The sequence below is a fragment of the Salarias fasciatus genome, chromosome 1 (assembly GCF_902148845.1).
Source record: "Salarias fasciatus chromosome 1, fSalaFa1.1, whole genome shotgun sequence".
Lineage (NCBI taxonomy): Eukaryota > Metazoa > Chordata > Actinopteri > Blenniiformes > Blenniidae > Salarias > Salarias fasciatus.
The window spans coordinates 137,585-152,334 of record NC_043745.1 but is presented as its reverse complement, the minus strand read 5'-3'; the positions used below and the strand labels follow the sequence as shown (position 1 = coordinate 152,334).

Sequence of the window (14,750 nt, the reverse complement as noted above, 5' to 3'; positions counted from 1 at the left end):
CCCTCTTTAAAAAAATAAATTTACTCAATTAAGCTGCAGCGCATTGGTCGGGACGAGCCTCCTTGCCGACCTGCGACAGAGACGTCCTCATGCCTTGCTGATTGAAGTCCAGGTCACCAGGAGTTCTGATACTCGCTAATCATCCATTTTCATGATTTTACGTCATTTTCTGTTGTAAAAAGGCTCTTATTTTGAAAGAATTTTGGGCTTTTATTTTGGAAGGGCTGTCACTGACATTGGTTAACCCCAAATTGTCAATGTGTTTTGTTTGAAATGTCATTTTTCACAAAATTTTAGTTTTATTTTGAAGGGGTTTGAGGGTCTTATTTTGACACTCCAGCAATCTATTAGACCTCGATGAGACGAACGCGTGAGTGTTGGTTTGATCTGTCTACGACATTCGTGCGGGCCGTGGTGACCATTTTCGTTTTTGTAGGTGGCACTAGAGAGCAGATGGGGTAAATTTTTCCATTTTATAAAATTTTTCGCCGGTCATGATGTGCTTGCCAAATTTGGTGAGTTTTCGTGCATGTTTAGGGGGTCAAATTTGAGTTTGTTTCCGCGTCGGATTGTAACTAGCATGTAGCTGTTAGCATCAGTCATCTGTTAACATGGGTCTTATAGCACCACTAGCATCTCTCATCCACTTACATGTAGCTGTTAGCATCTGTCACCCCGAACATGGAGTTGTTGGCATCTCTCATCCACTAACATGGAGTTGTTAGCATGTCCCATCCACTAACATGGAGCTGTTAGCTTCTCCCATCTGCTTTTGAGAGTCACAGAATGAAGGCACTGAGAGTCAGAGTTTGATTGACAGCTGCTGTCAGCTGTGTAACTGCACTGTATGTCCATATATGGTCATTTCAGTTAGAGCGGGAAAGAGGAGAAAATGAAAGCTTCTGTTTGGGAAACAACTGCTCCTTGTTCCTTTCCTGTTTGGCAAAACTGAACAAAAAATATCACGTTTGACAGGAAAATTAGTTGTCTTTCAGTTGGTGAGGCTTTCAGAGCAGTCAGACTTTTAGTTTGGACCGTAGAGGCCTCAGTTTGTGAGAAGCGCAAGATTTTTCCCCATCCGGCTCCATTATAACTGAGAGCAAAAAAAATGCAGAGCGCACACCTTTTCATACCTGTGAAAACATACATATAACATGAAATTTTGAACACTTATGTTACATCTTGTTCGGAAGGACCTTGTGAGGCTTCACGTGTGCTCAGTTTGTTGATTGGAGTCACGGTTTAGCCGCAGTCGCCACTTGTTTGAGGTGCTGAAAAAACGCGACTTTTTTCCTTTTCCCCCATTATAACGGATGAGAACCAGAGCAAGGCAGGATTTCAGACTTCCAACTTTGAACGCTAATAAAATCCACACCGTGAGACTTTTGACAAAGTTGTTCACAACTTTTGTAGAGAAGTTTGTCCTCTATCACGTCGCGTTACTCTTATGTCTGTACGACAAACGGTCTCAGAGGAGATAATTTTTTCGTGAGGAGTGATTTTGTGCAAAATTTTACTTTGAAAGGGAAATAGCGGACTTCCTGTTGGATTTAGGTCAGGGGTGTCAGCGCGTGAAATGTAGATCTCGATACGAACGCGTGAGTGTTGGTTTGATCTCTCTGTGACATTCCTGCGGGCCGTAGCGACTGTTTTAGACATTTTTTGGAATATAGGTGGTGCTAGAGATGGTGTTCGTTTTTGGATTTTATAAAATTTTTCACCGGTCATGATGTGCGTGCCAAATTTGATGAGTTTTCGTGCATGTTTAGGGGGTCAAATTGGCGTTATTTGGGCGTTAGTATAATAGAGAACGACGACGACAATAAACGAACGAAGAACAATAGAGACCTTGCCCTCCGGGCTCGGTCCCTAACTAAACTCCACACAATCACGTCTTTTATCCTGTTGCAATTTTTGCTCCCATGTGAATTAGTCAAGTCAGTGTTCACAAGTTCACACAACTTTTTTCATTTTAACATTTATTTATTGTTATTTTGACCGAAGGCAGTGAAGAGAGAGAGAGTGTGTGTGTGTATGTGTGTGTGGTTCTATCAAGCCACTCGTGTCATCAGCTCCTCCAGAGCACGCTCTCTGTGGTTCTCGTGGACCAGCAGCACTTCTTGATGGTGTTCTGCTGGAAGCCCATCTCGTTGAACTGACTCAGCAGCTGAAGAAACTTCTCCGCCTCAACAGGAACAAACACAGAGCTCACTGATGCTTTTAATTCAATCACATTCACTTGAGTTATATGACATAAGTAAGTCAAAGTCATTGACCCACCTTTGCTTCACAGTTTTGGAACATTTCGAGAGCCTCTTCTACCTGAGCCATGCTGTAACCCGCTGACAGAGGTGGTCACACCCACCAAGTAGCTCAAGACCTGTGGAGAGAGAAGACACACACAGCCCACACACACCACACACACTTTTGTAGCTTACAGTAGTGAGACATGGCATGGCCCTGAAGCCTGTGGAGAACACACCACCGTGATTGTCCAGACTGGGAGGAGTTCTAGGCTAAGGCTAAGGCAAATCAACCCCCCCCCCCGAAACACAGGGGAACCCCACACCCTGGCGGGCAGACTGCCAACCAGCCAGGCCAAAAGGACCCATGCACAACAGCCCCAGCAGGAAACTGGATCAGATGCACAGTGTGAAAAGCCCCCCCCCCCCGGGAAACACTGGAGTTACAGAAACTAAGATTATGTCAGATAAATATAATAAAGTTGAGGTCAGTTAAAAGCCTGATTAAAAGGAGTGTTTTTCACCTTCCTCTAAATCTGGACAGTCTCTGCGGTCCCGAGGTTCTCCGGCAGGCTGTTCCACAGGCGGGGGCCGTCGTGGCTAAAGGCCGCCTCGCCGGGGGTCTGGGTTCTGGCTTTAGCTTTTTGGCACAGTAGGCCGCTGCCAGAGCACCTCAGGGCCCCGAGGATCCAGATGGTAAAAACTGATCAGCTAAATAAAAAGGTGTGAGAACGTTAAAGCTGGTGTCCGGAGTTTCCGTTCATTTCCAACGTATGTATCATTTTTCAACAGAGCTTCAATGTGTCATTCTGGTTGATACTACAATATAATATTAGCATAAAGCAATATAAAAATGTATTTATGAGCTCCGCCTTCGTCTCATAGACCCCCATGTTTCCGAAAAAGCGCCGTCAGCGTCAGCCAATAGAATGCGAGCTTCCACATTCTCGTGCTGTCAGTCAAAGTGTGGAGCAGCCAGAGACGCACGGCGCGCCCAGCAGAGGAGAGTTAGCTCTGCAGCAGATATATCCACTGTCTGCTGAACATCCACCGGAAACAGCTGAACATGGAGGATGCTGTAGGACTCAGAGGCTCTCATTTTCACCCCCGACAGATAATTCGCGTGCACAATTAAAGGGGCGTGGCTTGGTCGCTCATGAAAGCAGAGGGGGCGGAAAAACCTCTCTCTTCAAACTCCGGACACGAGCTTTAAGACATTTAAAAACTAATAAGATAACCTTAAAATTAGAGCTGGGCAACGATTAAATTTTTAATCGCGATTAATCGCACCCTAATCCTGGAGTTAATCGTGATTAAAAGGGCTGATTTGAAGTCTGCTGATTCCATTCAAAATGTGTGTGTTACATAAATAATTTTACAATTATGATTTATAATGGCTTAAAATACCAAATCTTTACCAAGATTGCCCCCCCGCCCCACACACACACACACACACACACACACACCACACACACACACACACACACACACCACACACACACACACACACACACAGCACACACACACACACACACACCACACCACACACACACACACACACACACCACACACACACACCCCCTTATTAAGCCTGATTGTGTGTTGAAGGGAAATGTACTTTATTTTGCGTGTTTTCAGCGCCTGAAAAACGCCCAGCTGGCTGAAACGCTGCACCCACAGAACAAGCGATTTAAGTTTCACTTTCTTCATATTTGTGCTCCTTATTTCAGTTTGTGCCTCATACCAGCATTTTCCCTCGGGATTTTCTGATAACTCGGCCGAGTTCAATATGGCAAATATGAGGACTGGACCTTGTTTCACTGCTAAAAGCGTGTGGTTTTTTGACGCTCAGCTGGAGCGCGGTGTGACTCTCTCGCCTGGCATGCCAGACTGACTTCATGTGTTCCACACACATAAAGACATGTTTCCCCATGTATCCCTGAGCGTGGAGAGACAGTCTGGCGTGCCAGGCTAGTGACTCTCGGCTTGGAGCACAGGACAGATTAGATTAACCTCGACATTTTTTCTCGCGTGATAAGACTCTCGCGATAACGCAGCACGTTATCGCTGTTAACGGCCCAGCTATACTTAAAATCCATCCTGAGGCAGACAGGGAGCCAATGTGTCCCCCCACCCCAGTCCTATGAGGAGCTGTAATGTGGCGCCCCGAGTATTATCATGGCTTTAACTGGTGTATGGAGTGTTCTTTACATATTGTTCTTGTTTAAAATCTAGTTCAGTTTCTCTCTCTGGCCTTCAGGACCAATAACTAAAACCTCAGTTGAGCTGCAGGAAATTCACTGAAATCCATAACTTGATGTCTGAAACAGTTAACAAGAGTTTCTATTGGCCCCGATTCACCAGGAGACACAGCAATGAACAGTCTGGTTCTAAAGTCTCCCCTGAGCCTGGTTCTGCAGGAAGTCTCCTCTGAGTCTGGTTCTGCTGAAAGTCTTCAAGAAAGAATTCAACCTTTTTAGTACAGGAAATGACAAAGATCCATAGTTAGTCCATATTAAGTCAAACAAGCTTTCGGGGTAGCATCAAGTGAGTACGTGTTCAGATTTTCAGCAGGTTAAGTTTAGCTACACACTTAGGCACAAAAATGTACATTTTAGCAAGACATGCATACTATACACTTTTGATCTGAATCACAGACTCTTACAAAGATTTACACAAAACTGACTGTTTAAAGTTTAAAGCGATACTTCAACATTTAGGCAAATTGGCCCATTTAGCACAATTCCTTAGTCATTAGAACAGCATACTTACTGTTTCTGTGAGCGCGAGCTGTTTATTCAGAGGTGAGTCGGGGAAGGTTTTCAGGACGGACACAATGGAAGTGGATGGTATTTTTGTTCCCCCTCGTCAAACTCATCAAATACACAATCCAACAACCCCAAAACACTTTGGTGGACACGTTATAATCCACACATTCACTACGCTGTGAAATATTAATGCAAAATTACCAGATTGATTGTTTATGCGAAGATTGCTAAGAACGGACTACTTACTGAACATGGCATCTGGGCGTAGTGATTTCAAAAGAAAAAGTAGTTCCCAGTATTGCTTCAGTGTCGTAACGCTACAATATTATTTGTTGGTGTTCCACAGCGTATTGAATGTGCGGATTATAACGTGTCCACCAAAGTGTTTTGGGGTTGTTGGATTGTGTATTTGATGAGTTTGACGAGGGGAACCAAAAAATACCATCCACTTCCATTGTGTCCGTCCCAAAAACCTTCCCCGACTCACCTCTGGATAACACAGCTCGCCTCACAAAAACAGTAAGTATGCTGTTCTAATGACTAGGAATTGCGCTAAATGGGCCAATTTGCCAAAATGTTGAAGTATCCCTTTAAGTTTGACTGAAACCAGGAGTCCCTGATAGCAGTGTAGTAATATTCAATCTGTACTGGTGCTCAGTGACAGACAAACAGCTGGAGACAGACAGAAAGACAGGCAGAGACATCCAGAGAGACAGCCAGAGAGACAGCCAGAGACAGACAGAGAGACAGACAAGAGAGACAGACAGGGACAGCCAGCCAGCTCTGTTTCCTCTGTGACATGGGGAAAGACATAACGCCAAGCAGGCAGTGGATGAAGGCTTCTATTTTTACTCTGCTTAAGGAGGCTTAGTTTGCTGTTTCAGTCTTAAGTTAGTTGTTGTCGTTTTTGTCTGCACATCCTTTTCAAAAGATATTTGACCTAATAACACAGAGCCAAATGGCTTGTTCCTTATTGCTAATATCAGTGAGAAACTTAAAATTTCATTTATTTTGCATACTTAAACATTTGGTGAATTTGTCCTTTGCAAATGATCCCATCTGCCATAAATAAGGTTGATGTCTCCAATAGCAACACTGACCTTATCTGGCGTCCTGTGTCCTGTTCTCTGCAGGGCAAGTATGGCCATATGGAGAGGGTATCCCCGAGCAGTGATGGCTTCCAGCAGCTCTCTCTCCTCTGGGCTCAGAGCCGACAAGAGTTCTTCTGCTGAATCCAAGCCAGAGGAGCTGAGGTCCCACGGGGCCAGGGCCGCTGGAGAGCCTCCACTGCCTGGTCGGATCAGCTTCTAAGAGAAAACAGACTTTTCTTTGACACCAGAAATGTAAGTTCTGGAGAAGAACCTAAATTTCACGGCCTCAGCCTGACAGTGATTGTGGCTCAGTCTCGTCGTCTTTTCACTGTGAGCTGTTTGGCAGAGGTCTGCGCTCGTCCGAGTGCTTTTCTAAATAATTTCAATGATGAATTTTTTTTTAGGTTGAATTTCTAAGAAAAGCTTAGTGTAATGGTGATTTTTTGTGTATGTGTGTCTTGTAGTCTACTGATTAGTGACGGAGGAACATTGACCCTCCTTCCCCTATGCACAGTGTGTGCCAGTACATATACTGCATTCTGGGTTTTCTGGTGTTTACACAGACTAAAGTTGTGGATATCACCAAAAGAGCCATACCCAACCGTTACCATTTTTCATAACCCCTCCGTTGAGGTACCCGCAGATTGGCATCGGATCCATGAGGAGGAGCTACAACACTCATGTCTGCGAATTGGTCAGTGACGACAGTCCCTAGACAAAGCCCGCTATTTTAAATAGCTCAGCGGCTGTATTTTCACATGCTGCCTGTAAAGAACTGCAGACACTCCTCTCTGTGATGGGGAGGAGATCCAGCAGGAAATGGACAGGGCTGGCCAGAATGAAAAAGTTTTCCAAGCTGTGTCTCAAAGAATTAAAGCTCACAGCTTTGCACGGATGCCTGAGGCAGCGCTGCACCAATGTAGGAAACCGAGGAGGCAAGAACCAACCGTAGCAGCCAGGGTTCAGACCTGCGTTCACATAATTATTTATATCACACACCTGCGGCATCACGCGGCCGTTCACAATCCCGTTTTAACTGTACTCTCTGCAGTGGAGAAACGAAACACATTGAGGGTATGCTCTGCCGTTCCATGTCGTACTGTGCAGTGGAAAGCGAGGTACATATGACATGTTTATTCCAACATTAGGACCTTTATAAGCAGCCTGTATGTTCACACATTGGCTACGTGCTAATGCTACAATCACTGACAGGAGGATATCCGTTTCACAGCATGACGAGCAGCAGTTACTTGATGAAATAAGTCAGTGTTTTGTCATTTTTACATGTTACGTACATGATCCACTCAGTGGAGGTGGCTTTTGGCCCGTCTGGTATATGAAGCATTTGCTTCTCAGGATTTACAGAGCCTGCAGTCCATATATAGAGGAGCTTTTTTTTTTTTTACCAAATGATGTAGATGATACCTATCTGACAGATTTCATCTTTGGTTGGAACTCTGCACAAAACTGTGTTGATCCAGTTGGATGAAGTGTTCTTTCAGCTCACCGTGCTGCTGCTGCTGCTGAGGGCTCTGTGGCCTGGGGGAGGCTGTGGCGCTGGTGGGACGGCCGCTCTAACGCTGCCGTCGTGCTGCGTGGGCATGTGGCGCACCGAGAAGGAGCGATGGCGCAGGTTCTTCCTGCGTTGGTGCGGCAGGCTGCTCAGACAAGTCGGAGGGTTGAGTAGGCTGGGGACAAACGATCGCTTGTGCTTTCCTCAGCCCCGCTGGCTGGATTCAGCGGGCCCCTCGTCCCCGGAGCCGCCCTCTCCTTTCTCTCCACTGGCTGAGACGGTCGGTCTTGCCGCACAGGACTGTGGGGCTTGAGACTGTGGGAACGTTGTCGAGGGTTCAACTCCCAAAAGTCCGAGCTGTGGCGGCTGTCCAGGTGACTCTGCTGGGGGCTGCTTAGCATCATCCAGTACGGCGGACATGACGGCAGAAGCTCTGAGGAAGAAGGGTCGGCCTGATGACGGGGCTGGCTGGTGAAGCCGCTCTGCAGCCCCTCAGCACCCCAGTTCTCCAGACTGAATTCATACTGCCACAGAAACACACACAGGTCAGCCACACACCCGTTTACACTGTAATTCTGCACAGGAAACATTGCTTTATTATCGATAGTGGTTTCTAAAGTAAAAAAAAAAAGTGAACGTCCATAAAATGATTTTCATAAATTATCAAATTCTGCATGTCAGTACGCCATGCTCATTCCTCATTGTTGAGCTGTTTCCATACTTTCTATATCTGCGTAGCGCCTTGGCCTGTACGAGGACCACTGATGTGCCACGTGGTTCCATCCATGCTACATTTTGAGTTCACGGCCGGTTTGTATTCCAGGCATGGGCAGTGGTCCACCAATCCCTGTCAGCAAACAAGCCTCATGCACACATTTCCAATAAAAATGCAAAATGAACAAGAAGTCGAGCTCCTCTGCTGTATTCGCTGAAGTGGGAAACAAAGGAAAATGCTGGCAATGCTGTGTGCGACCACTAACGAGAACAGGACCAGAGGACGATATTTACAGTCTCCTCGCACAGCAGCTCATCCACGTTAGTGTTTGTATTTGCCGTTGCTGCGCTGGAGCAACTGCAGAGGGAATCCAGAGAGGTGGGCGACCATTTTGACATCACATGGACCAGACATGGACCACGCAGACATAGAAAGTCGAAATGAGCCATTATCCTGAAGCATAGAGGAAGAAAGACAGACAGACCTGTGTGTCCTGCAGTGTGGTCAGGTAGTCCGGAACAGTCACGGCCATGTCTTCTTGGACAGCCTGCACAACTGCTGGAGTCCTCAGAGGGACACCGTCCATTCTGTGGTGTCCACAGACACAACAACTTTGTGGATTTTCCTGATTCTAACACTCCACCTACACCTACACTCCAGAACCTGTTAGATCCCAGTTTGTTCAGCAGCTGAAAATGAACAAATGAACTCATTTCAGTGAAAGTCTTCTACTGTTTTGGAGGAGAAAGTCCAGGCTGCCCAGGGAGGATGGATGTTGCTGTAGTTGGCCCAAGGAGGAGTCATTAAGAGGGAACTGTGCTGAATCACCCGTTTAAACCTCTGCCATCAGACAGACGCTCCAGCACTGAAACTAAAACAGATTCAGGAACAACTTCTTTAAGGCCATCTGTTGAATGAACTCTGGACGTCATTAAGGATCTGGAGTGATGATGGTTTCCACTGGGGGATGACTTTAATGTTCATTGAATGTTATATTCTATCCCATTTATTTTGCACCTAAAGGACTGTACTTCAATTCCGTTGCATTGATATACAATGAAAATAAAGACATTCTGAATTATATACTAAACAACCAAAACCCCTTCAACTTTGTATTTTAGTGCAGTGAAATGAGAAGTGTTGTGTTGCTCAGAGATCAGGTGATGGAGCCGAACACGGAATCGGTTTAGTTTCCCAGATATTACACTGGCTTCTATTTCAGCAGAGTTTGTGCATCATGGAAACACAAAGGCAAATCAAGAAACTACGGTCTTGTGTGAGGCACTGTGCTTTCATTAAACATGATGCTGGCTCACATAAAGGAGCAGATGGCCCTCACACACATCCAGTCCAGGTGATGGACTTCAGTGGAGACGTTAATCAGCCTCCTCACAGATGGCCAGGACAGACGCTCTCTAATCTCACTGTGCTGCAGTCTTTGTGCTGTTTTTCTCGAAATGATGAAGTGACTTCAGGTGAACATGCCTCGTCACTTTAAAACACGAGTGTTATGTTTTCTTAGAACAGGCAGTGTTCATTTTCCTTCATGTCAGGCCTCTTCAGCCGTCTGGAGAGACTAAGTTCATCTGGTTTTAATGCTACTCTGATCATTCATTTCACACTGTGACAGATTTGACATCTAAAAATAATAGAATCAAATATGAATCACATGTTAACATGTTTCCAAACAAGATCATGGTTCAAATGCTAAAAGGCTAACACAGCGAAAATAACAGCTAATAAATATCTATGTTCTGATTTTGAAATTTAAACATTGCAACATACACTCTTGTTTTTGATAATAGCAAAATGTGTTTGAAGGTTTCAGTCTGTGTGATCTTTTGGAAGGTTGAACCGACTGCAACAACACTCAACCTGGTCCTAAAGGTTGTGGAACTCAGCTCGCTGATTAATGATTAACAAAGGAAACAATATCAATCAGCTTTTAAAATCTATCAGAGGACTTTCAGCCTTAACTACTAGACTGCAATTTACTGTCTAAACTGAATAACACGAAAATATATAACATGAAAATGTGGCTTAAATCAAACTAAAAGTGCAGCTGAGCTGCTTCTTTGCATGAGCATGAGGAAGAAGCAGGAACTCACCTTGGTGCTGTTGGAGCAGCAGTCACACTGTGACAAAGTCAACTCTGCAGATTAACCACCTGCAGAACTAATCCAGAAAATCTCTGCCACCTGACTGCAAACAGGGCGAGAGAGAGGAGGGGAGGGGGGAAAGAGAGAGAGGGGGGGGGGGGGGGAGAGAGAGAGAAGGGGGAGGGAGGGGGAGAGAGAGAGAGGGGGGGGGGGGGGAGGGGGACAGAGAGAGAGAGGGGGGGGGAGCAAAGGGGAGAGAGAGAGAGAGAGAAGGGGGAGAGAGAGAAAGAGAGAGGGAGAGAGAGAAGGGGGAGGGAGGGGGGAGAGGAGAGAGAGAGGAGAGAGATTTTGATTTTTAATACACACTTTATTCACATTTCAAACATCCTTTCCATTTCCAGAACCGTCCTCATGTCCACCAGGAGTTGCTCAGTTCTCAGACCAGGACCGGTCCCAGACTCCCTCCATGGCTTGAAGCCTGCATCAGTCCCAGCAGACAGAATCCTCTACACATGAGAGAGAGTCATGGGAACTCCTTGTTTTCTTTCTGTTCTTTCAGCTCTTCCTCACTCTCTGCAGCAGCTTCTCCAGCCTGTATTCCTCCCGGTCCGTCAGCTCCCCGCTCCGTCATACTTCATGTTGACTGTACCAAAACACACCGAGTCCTCCAGATCTGAGCATGTCCCCCTCCACCTTCACAACCTTTTTTAGTTCTTGTTTTTTTTCCAGAATCTCTTCATTGCTGTTGTCCCATAAACTCCTCCTGGACCTCCTCGGCCAAAACGTCCCAGTGATGATCTCCACCCTCCTCCAGAGAGTCCCTGCTCCCTCCTCCCTCCTCCACCCTCCTCCAGAGAGTCCCCTGCTCCATCCTCCACCCTCCTCCAGAGAGTCCCTGCTCCCTCCTCCACCCTCCTCCAGAGAGTCCCTGCTCCATCCTCCACCCTCCTCCAGAGAGTCCCTGCTCCCTCCTCCACCCTCCTCCAGAGAGTCCCTGCTCCCTCCTCCACCTGCTCCCTCCTCCACCCTCCTCCAGAGAGTCCCTGCTCCCTCCTCCACCCTCCTCCAGAGAGTCCCTGCTCCCTCCTCCACCCTCCTCCAGAGAGTCCCTGCTCCCTCCTCCACCCTCCTCCAGAGAGTCTCTGCTTCCCCTCCTCCACCCTCCTCCAGAGAGTCTCTGCTCCCTCCTCCACCCTCTTCAGCTGAGCTCTGATCAGACTCAGTCTCCTGAGAACTCAACAGCTTCCTTTTATTTGACTTGACCCTCTTTCCTTTAGCTCCGCCCACTTCTTTCTGTTTCCTCTTATCTGGCAGCACCATCCTGCTGCTCCCCTCCTCCTCCATCTCCACATCCACCCTCACTCCTTTGGTCACAGTTTGCTCCGCCTCCTCCTGTCCTCCAGTCAGAACCTCCACCTTCCTGAGAGTCCAGACCAGCAGCTCCACCCACAGGACCCTCCTGAGAGAGAGAGAGGCTGCTCCACCTCTGCTCCACCTCCACCAGTCTGCTCTCCATCTTTGCCTTCCCCTCCTCCACCTTCTTCTTCTGCTCCAGTCCTCTCTCCACGCTTTTGCTCCTGTTCACTTCCTCCTCCGCTCCTGTCGTCTTCGCCACCTCCTCCACCACCGCTTTGCTCTCCGTCACCTCCTCCACTGCTCTTCTCTCCCTCTTCACCACCTCCTCCTCCGTCACCTCCTCCTCCATCTCCTCCTCCTCCAGCCTCCTCCTCCTCCGTCACCTCCTCCAGCCTCCTCCTCCACTCCACTCCTCCATCACCTCCTCCAGCCTCCTCCTCCTCCGTCACCTCCTCCAGCCTCCTCCTCCACTCCACTCCTCCATCACCTCCTCCAGCCTCCTCCTCCACTCCACTCCTCCATCACCTCCTCCAGCCTCCTCCTCCACTCCACTCCTCCATCACCTCCTCCAGCCTCCTCCTCCTCCGTCACCTCCTCCTCCAGCCTCCTCCTCCGCTCCACTCCTCCTCCTCCATCCTCCTTCTCCTCCATCACCTCCTCCAGCCTCCTCCTCCGCTCCACTCCTCCTCCTCCTCCAGCCTCCTTCTCCGCTCCACTCCTTCTCCTCCATCACCTCCTCCAGCCTCCTCCTCCACTCCACTCCTCCATCACCTCCTCCAGCCTCCTCCTCTGCTCCACTCCTCCTCCTCCATCACCTCCTCCATCCTCCTTCTCCGCTCCACTCCTTCTCCTCCATCACCTCCTCCAGCCTCCTCCTCCACTCCACTCCTCCATCACCTCCTCCAGCCTCCTCCTCTGCTCCACTCCTCCTCCCTCCATCACCTCCTCCAGCCTCCTCCTCCTCCATCACCTCCTCCAGCCTCCACTCCTCCTCCTCCATCACCTCCTCCAGCCTCCTCCTCTGCTCCACTCCTCCTCCTCCATCACCTCCTCCAGCCTCCTACTCCTCTATCACCTCGTCCAGCCTCCTCCTCCTCCATCTCCTCCTCCTCCAGCCTCCTCCTCCTCCGTCACCTCCTCCAGCCTCCTCCTCCACTCCACTCCTCCATCACCTCCTCCAGCCTCCTCCTCCACTCCACTCCTCCATCACCTCCTCCAGCCTCCTCCTCCTCCGTCACCTCCTCCAGCCTCCTCCTCTGCTCCACTCCCCCATCACCTCCTCCAGCCTCCTCCTCCACTCCACTCCTCCATCACCTCCTCCAGCCTCCTCCTCTGCTCCACTCCTCCTCCTCCATCACCTCCTCCAGCCTCCTCCTCCTCCGTCACCTCCTCCTCCAGCCTCCTCCTCCGCTCCACTCCTCCTCCTCCATCCTCCTTCTCCTCCATCACCTCCTCCATCCTCCTTCTCCGCTCCACTCCTTCTCCTCCATCACCTCCTCCAGCCTCCTCCTCCACTCCACTCCTCCATCACCTCCTCCAGCCTCCCTCCTCTGCTCCACTCCTCCTCCTCCATCACCTCCTCCAGCCTCCTCCTCCTCCATCACCTCCTCCAGCCTCCACTCCTCCTCCTCCATCACCTCCTCCAGCCTCCTCCTCCGCTCCACTCCTCCTCCTCCATCACCTCCTCCAGCCTCCTCCCTCTGCTCCACTCCTCCTCCTCCATCACCTCCTCCAGCCTCCTCCTCTGCTCCACTCCTCCTCCTCCATCACCTCCTCCAGCCTCCTCCTCTGCTCCACTCCTCCTCCTCCATCACCTCCTCCAGCCTCCTCCTCCGCTCCACTCCTCCTCCTCCATCACCTCCTCCAGCCTCCTCCTCCGCTCCACTCCTCCTCCTCCATCACCTCCTCCATCCTCCTTCTCCGCTCCACTCCTTCTCCTCCATCACCTCCTCCAGCCTCCTCCTCCACTCCACTCCTCCATCACCTCCTCCAGCCTCCTCCTCTGCTCCACTCCTCCTCCTCCATCACCTCCTCCAGCCTCCTCCTCCGCTCCACTCCTCCTCCTCCATCACCTCCTCCATCCTCCTTCTCCGCTCCACTCCTTCTCCTCCATCACCTCCTCCAGCCTCCTCCTCCACTCCACTCCTCCATCACCTCCTCCAGCCTCCTCCTCTGCTCCACTCCTCCTCCTCCATCACCTCCTCCAGCCTCCTCCTCCGCTCCACTCCTCCTCCTCCATCCTCCTTCTCCTCCATCACCTCCTCCAGCCTCCTCCTCCGCTCCACTCCTCCTCCTCCTCCATCCTCCTTCTCCGCTCCACTCCTTCTCCTCCATCACCTCCTCCAGCCTCCTCCTCCACTCCACTCCTCCATCACCTCCTCCAGCCTCCTCTGCTGCTCCACTCCTCCTCCTCCATCACCTCCTCCATCCTCCTTCTCCGCTCCACTCCTTCTCCTCCATCACCTCCTCCAGCCTCCTCCTCCACTCCACTCCTCCATCACCTCCTCCAGCCTCCTCCTCTGCTCCACTCCTCCTCCTCCATCACCTCCTCCAGCCTCCTCCTCCTCCATCACCTCCTCCAGCCTCCACTCCTCCTCCTCCATCACCTCCTCCAGCCTCCTCCTCTGCTCCACTCCTCCTCCTCCATCACCTCCTCCAGCCTCCTACTCCTCTATCACCTCGTCCAGCCTCCTCCTCCTCCATCTCCTCCTCCTCCAGCCTCCTCCTCCTCCGTCACCTCCTCCAGCCTCCTCCTCCACTCCACTCCTCCATCACCTCCTCCAGCCTCCTCCTCCACTCCACTCCTCCATCACCTCCTCCAGCCTCCTCCTCCTCCGTCACCTCCTCCAGCCTCCTCCTCCACTCCACTCCCCCATCACCTCCTCCAGCCTCCTCCTCCACTCCACTCCTCCATCACCTCCTCCAGCCTCCTCCTCTGCTCCACTCCTCCTCCTCCATCACCTCC

General features: G+C 49.9%; 1 pseudogene; it reads right to left on the bottom strand.

Annotated features, from left to right (window-relative positions):
- Positions 1–2,028: 2,028 nt before the first annotated feature.
- Positions 2,029–8,924, bottom strand: LOC115389666 (ubiquitin-associated protein 1-like; annotated as a pseudogene).
- Positions 8,925–14,750: the final 5,826 nt, after the last annotated feature.